This window comes from Apis cerana, linkage group LG6, assembly GCF_029169275.1.
Source record: "Apis cerana isolate GH-2021 linkage group LG6, AcerK_1.0, whole genome shotgun sequence".
Taxonomy (NCBI): domain Eukaryota; kingdom Metazoa; phylum Arthropoda; class Insecta; order Hymenoptera; family Apidae; genus Apis; species Apis cerana.
In genome coordinates, this window is record NC_083857.1 from 9,183,880 (window position 1) to 9,190,490 (window position 6,611).

The window sequence follows — 6,611 nt, forward strand, 5'->3', positions numbered from 1 at the left end:
CGTGTATCACGAGCTTTTCCAACTCGAGAAAATACGTTGGACTGATAATGTCTTATATCGAAAACGGGATGAAATAATTAAGAAATATCTTTTCGTTTCGATTTTTCTATTAAAATGAATAATATATGAAAATATATTTGGAATAATATTTTAATAAAATTATGAAATTCATGTTATTATTATATATTGAACTTTATTAGACGATTTTTTTTCGTATAGAGAGAAAAAGTGAGAGAATAAGTTGACGTTAACAATGCGTGACGGTTAGTGAAAAAAATATGCTCTCGAATATGAAATCAAGATCGATAAAAAAAGCAAACAGACTTTTCGCTTGAATTCTTTCTTTTTTACCCATTTCTCCTTTCTCTCTTTTTCACTTTCTCCCTTTATACTATATCTTCCTCCATTCGTGGTGACGTGAATGAATACGTAAATTTTTTCAGGAAAAACTCGATTTTGGGACCCCAAAATCGAAAGAAAGGTCTCGATTCTTGATTGACACCTGAATGTTCTCGTATGCATATATAAAAGCCACCCTCTTTCTCCGCATTTCTCTCTTTGTCGTTCTCTCGATACACAGTTTTGTTACGTTCGTCGGTTTCTCTTTACTCGAAATCAGAGTTCGGTAACTGTTGTAATTTAACGAGCACCACTTTTTACTCGTGTTACCGATGTGTGTTCATTTTTTTTTCTTCTTCTTCTCGCCTCTTTCACGCTACCATATTTTTTTTCTCTCGTTGTTTCCACGATGTCGTTGATCGAAATGTTTCAGAGTAACCGAAAAAACGGAGGAAAAAAAAAGAGCTTGAAAAAAAGAAGAAAGTATATATACGTATATGTAGAATGTCGGAAATGTAAAACGTCATTGTATCAAAAGATCGATTTCGAAAGGAAAATAAATGAATACGTGAAAAATTTTCGCGTTTTTAAATTAGAAGACTATTCTGGACTTGTAATCCGATGTTGATTGTTCAATAGTTTTTTTCGCTATGAAGAAATTTGTCAAAAAAAGAAAAAATAATAACAGAGAAAGAAGAAAATAGAATGTTGGGAAAAATTTGAAGAATTATGATCGAGAAAATAGTTAAAGTTATTTTCGAAGTGTAGATAATTGTTGAACGGATATTATATCTCAAGGGGATATATTTCTATTGGATATTAACATTTTTAAAATAAAATAAATGTGCTCTTCAATATCGCCGATATTAATTAATAATTTCATAACAAATTCTTGAAAATAGAATGAGTTGCTGATAGATATTTTTGTGGAGGAAGTTCGATTCACAATATTTCAAAATTGCAGATCCATTATAGGAATCATAGATACGTTCTGAATTCACGAAAAATTTTCGAGAAAATTTTCACAATATTATTTAATTTTTGAATAAAAATTTCTCTTTCGATTCTCATCTTTCAGGAATTTGGGGATTTTCCTTTCCGGATTATTATTATGTAACTTTTCTTAAATCTGAACAATTATCCCGAGAATTAAAAATGAAGAGATGTATTGAGAAAGAGATTATCATTTCCTGAAATTCATTTTCATATTAAGTAGAATGAAAATAATTATTTAAAATTTTTTCTTTCTACATTACTTGCTTTTTCAAGTTATAAAATCTAGTTAACAGATTATTCTGTCCATCGATACGTTCGCAACACAATTCATATCAAAAACGAATTCCGTAGCATGATAACTATAAGCCAGACATAAATAATTGATATTGTTCGAGGACAGCTATCCCAATGTGTCTGTTCATGTGGCAACGGGGTGCGTTCGAAGGGGTGGCATGAGGCTACGGAGCCCACTTTTATAACTCTATCGACAATTTTCAGCTACCCTCTCGTCGGTTTTCGATTTACACCGCAGACTTCACCGTGCTCTTATCCTTTTGTTTGATTTATACTTTTTTTTTCCCCGTGGAGGAGTGATTTTTCGAAACTTTCCCGCTAGCTGTACGATTATTGCTATTGTTGCGCCCTGTAGAACGTCGGCCACGTTGAAACGCTCGAAAAGTCGATGACAAATTGCCGATAGACTGTTCATCGCCATCAGTTTCGTTTTATCTATATGTTCCTCAAGTTTCGCGCGAAAATTGTGATGGAAAATGTGATGAACTGTCTATTTTGTGAAAGTGTTAAACTGTTTGTACTACGTATATCAATTGATTGAAAAATATGAAAGAGAATGATAACGAAAATATAAATATATCTTGTCATTTCTCTTATTATATAGTGTATACATTTCTTTTTGGATAAAAAAATAATTTGGATGGAGAAAAGATTATATAAAATTATTTGTCATTAATTCAATTTTCGAAAATGTGAACAGAAAAAAAAGATATTCGACCAAAGCCAAAAACTGTTTATTTATAAACAAGGTATGACAATTATTTATTTTTTTAAAAAAGAAATAGATTCTAGATTTTTTCTTCTTATTTTCTCTCTATGAATTATAATGACTTTGATGCCTTTTTAAATTCCTATAAGACCGAGTATTTTGATTTACGATACTTTCGAGACACATATATACACATTGTTCACAAATTATTAAGCCGTTCACACAAATTTTCAAACGAAATCTCGTCAATTAACGTATCCAAAATTACCTTACTAATCAAACTAAAAGTCGATCAAATAAAAATATCACAATGTTATAAAAACCAAGAAAAAAAAAGAAAGAAAAATAGAATACGATTCCTTCGCGATTAACCGGATAACGTGACTAGTCGGAACGCCTCGTCAAGCCCAAGTATATAAATACATATCTCGAAGGGTTATACGGATTTAGCCGGCGCGTTACGTCGATTCGCAACCGCTCTTATTTTTCATCGTACCACCCAACATTTTTTTCCTCTTCTCCTCTTTTTTCTCCCCCCTCCTCTCTTCCTTTTAATTCAAGCCAATCTTCACCCTCCGCCACTTTTCTTTCGCGCGTCCCCTTTCCTTTTTTTTTTCTTTTTTTTTCAATCTTCGGTTCAATCGCCGCGGCCTTTCCACAGCAAAAACTGACCCCTAAACGCGGCCTAAACTGCGAATCGACACGTGGATAGTGCTGCATAGGCGCGTGCGTTTTGTTTCGTTGAAAAACAACGTTGGGTGGAGGAGAAGAGAAAAAACTAAATGAAAAACTAACCGAGACAATGCTCGGAGCGCAGCTGGTTAAACGCGGAAGGGTTAGCGATTAACATAAAAGGGTACCATTACACGGCGCGAGGGCGCAATCGGATTCGAGGCGAGCTCGGTTAACGAGCCGTATTTATATGGTGTTTTTGCGTTGGAAAAATACACACACGGGTGTAACCTTTCTCGTGAGATATACGGTAAGTAGCTACTTGCCACTTACGGGAATAGTTTTTTCGAAACGATTATGGCGGACGATACTGCACGATCAATTTTCATTGGAATCTTTTCTTTATGATTCTTGTTATTAACATTTTTTTTTTTGCATTTAAATGTTTATCCTGAGATACAGAGATTTTGTTCTTTAATATTTTTATATGTAGACAGTTTGAATTATGCAAAAACTCTCTAACTGTGTTATAATTTTTTTGTAATATTCTGTATGTATTTCGATACTTATGTAAATATTATATCGTTTTAAAGTAGATAAAAAATCACGTAATTTCAAAGGAAAGTAAATATATAAAACAATCGTATAAAAAAAAAGAAGAAGAAGAAGAAAAAATAGCGAATTGCGAATGGAAGAAGCGCAAATAGGAAGAAATTACAAGTCTCGAAGACCTGCCCTCGAGTAAAGGGTGGGCAGACTTTAACCCTTTCACCCTCGAGGGCATGCGCAGAGGAAAGTCTGCAATGCAACCTCGATAATTGCTGCACCCGAGACAAAATGGTAGGCGTTCGTAGCGATGGCGGAATTGCGAAATATACTGCTCGTTTCATAACATCCATTAAATAACCAATCTTTTAAACAATATAAAAATATAACAAATAGCCAATACACCAATAATCATCTTCACTTTCATCGATCTTTTCCTCTCTCGAAGTACAATCTCCTCTCTCCAAGAGCAACTTATCCGTATCCCGAGTTTGATTTCTTTTTTTTCTCGAGTCTCGTGGTTTCCGGTAGGCCAACAGTGCCTTCGTTCCAGTTTGCAATGGCACGCGTAAAGTCATGCTTCGTTAAAAGGAAGCAATTACTAGAGAGATTTAAGGAGGGCAAAGAGGATCACGTCGTCTCTCCTCCTTTCTTTCTTTCCTTTTTCTTTTCTTTTTTTTCTTAATTTTCTCTCCTCTTTTTCTCGCTCCTTTTTCTTCTTTTCTTCTCTTCCCTCTTCTGGTCCAGTCTTCCTCGAAGTTGATGGCGTGGCTTGCTGCGTAGTTAGCGGGGCGTGTCTTCAGTTTCTTTGAATTAAACATCATGCCTGCTTCAATCAGCCCATCCCTTCGCCTCTTTCGCTCCTTTTCATTTCTTCCTCGCCGGTCCACGAGGATCCCGGCCTCTTCTTCGCTCTCGTTCGAGGCGAACGCGTTCCCTCCTCGTCCCACAGGCCTCTGTTTGACAACTCGTCTTCGTTCGAGAATTCGTTCGAGAGCGAATCCAAAGGGCAGCAGGATTCCCTTTCCTTCCTTCGAGCAAGATATCCATCGCGAGATATGTCTCTTTATAAATTTGTAATCAATTCTTGCACCGACTTCTTCTACGTTTTCCCACGTTTGTCGGGCTCTCGAGCACTTGTTCGAGACTGGAGGATGCTGTTTCTTTTTTTTCTGATTATTAACCTGATCGTGGAGAAATGTGGCGGGGATGTAACATAGAGGACGAAATTTTCGAAGTTTCGTAGGGAAGGTCGATAAGTAAAATATTTATTTATTTAAATCGTTTCAAATTTAAATTTTTATGAATTTTAATAATTAAATAACGATTTAAATATTCTTTTGAATTTCGAAAGAATGAATTTTGGAGAAAAGAGAAAACATTATTGGTATTAATAATTGGATTTTTTATAATTTACTATATGGTACTTAGATTAAATATTTCTCAGGAAGAATGAAAACTTGTACGTAAATTCAATGTTGGAGGTGGAACGTCTTTCCAACACTAGCGTACATAAGTCTTGGACTCAGGTGGTGTTGGCTCGACAAGACGTTCATACAGTGAGCTTCTGGCACTTTGCTTTTACCGAAATTTATTTTCTCCGCCCGTTTTACGGATCTTGTAAACGAGAAAGAAACGGTAACAATATTGGACATGTAAAAAAAAAAAATATATATTATAACACGTAAGATATTTCGAAATTTAGATGATTCTGAAAATCTTTCGATTCGAAGATATCAATCATTCGAAAGAGTATCACATATTTTTAAATAAAATCACGAAATTGAAACGATTTGTATATATTTTCAAATATATTTGTCACACTTTTATTGCGTTCGAAATAAAAAATAATTTGATTTGAGTCGGAATTATGGAAATAGAAAATATCATTCGATGATATTTCCCGTAATAATTGAAAGGCAATATCGGGATACATTTTATTCTGAGAAGAAAACGGTTTTATTAGGGAAAAAAGTAGATGTCGTAGATGATTATCGAAATTGCGTCGAGCAAATGATTAGCCACGTCGACACGTGTTATGGAGATGAACCGTCACGAAAATGATTTCGGGGTGGCTTTCAAGAGGTGTACGCTTTCACAGGATATCAGGCTTTTTGTGTCAAATCGATCCGCACTCGATTGAGCGAGGGTGTCACGGCGGTGGACGGATACATAACACTTGGGGCGTTTCAAAAACGATGTTAAAGGGTGTCTGTTGCCGTCGCGTGTAAATTTTGTTAGAACTACACGCGCAGATTATCGTTCACGCGTTTCTACACCCGTTCATCGATCCCGTTATAGAATTTTTTTTTTAAGCGCCGATCGTCCGTTGAATCTTCATCAGCAGGGATGGACGCGACGAAGTTACTGTCTTCTAAAATGTGAGAGAAATTTAGAAAAAAATGCACAAATTTGTTTCTTTTTTTAACGCAGAAATAATATATAGAAATAGAAAAAATTTACTTAAAATATACGAAAATCTAGAGAATGTATTTTATCATATCCGATAAAATATCTAAAGAAAAATAAATATTATGATATTTCGTAAAAATTTTAAGAAAAACATTAATGTTTCTGCGGTCTATTTAGTAATTTTTTCGAGCAAATTTTTTTTAAAAGAAAAAAAACGAAATTAAAATTGTATTTATAAAACCCTAATAATATCAAACTTAAAACGATCTTGTCATTCTCGACAATCGTGCAACGACACGCCGATTCCCTAATTAGATTATTTTCCCTGAAAAATATTCTCCCTCCCCTCCTCTTTTTCCAACAATCTAACAAATTTTCACTTCACATAATCGCACTATATTATTTCTGATTTCTCGCAGAGAGACAAAGTCCGTACGAAGTCGTCACGAAATATAAATAACACGGAGAGCCTCGTGCAAGAAGGAAGCCCCGTTCGTTTTCCGTTCCCCGGTTACGTTCCTCCTCTTGCCTATCAATCCGCCCGGCGATCCTTCCTTCCTTCCTTCCCTCCCTTTTTTCTTTTTTCTTTTTTTTTTCACCCTTCCCTCTCCTTATCCTTTCAGCTTCTTCAGAGTAGCGAGAA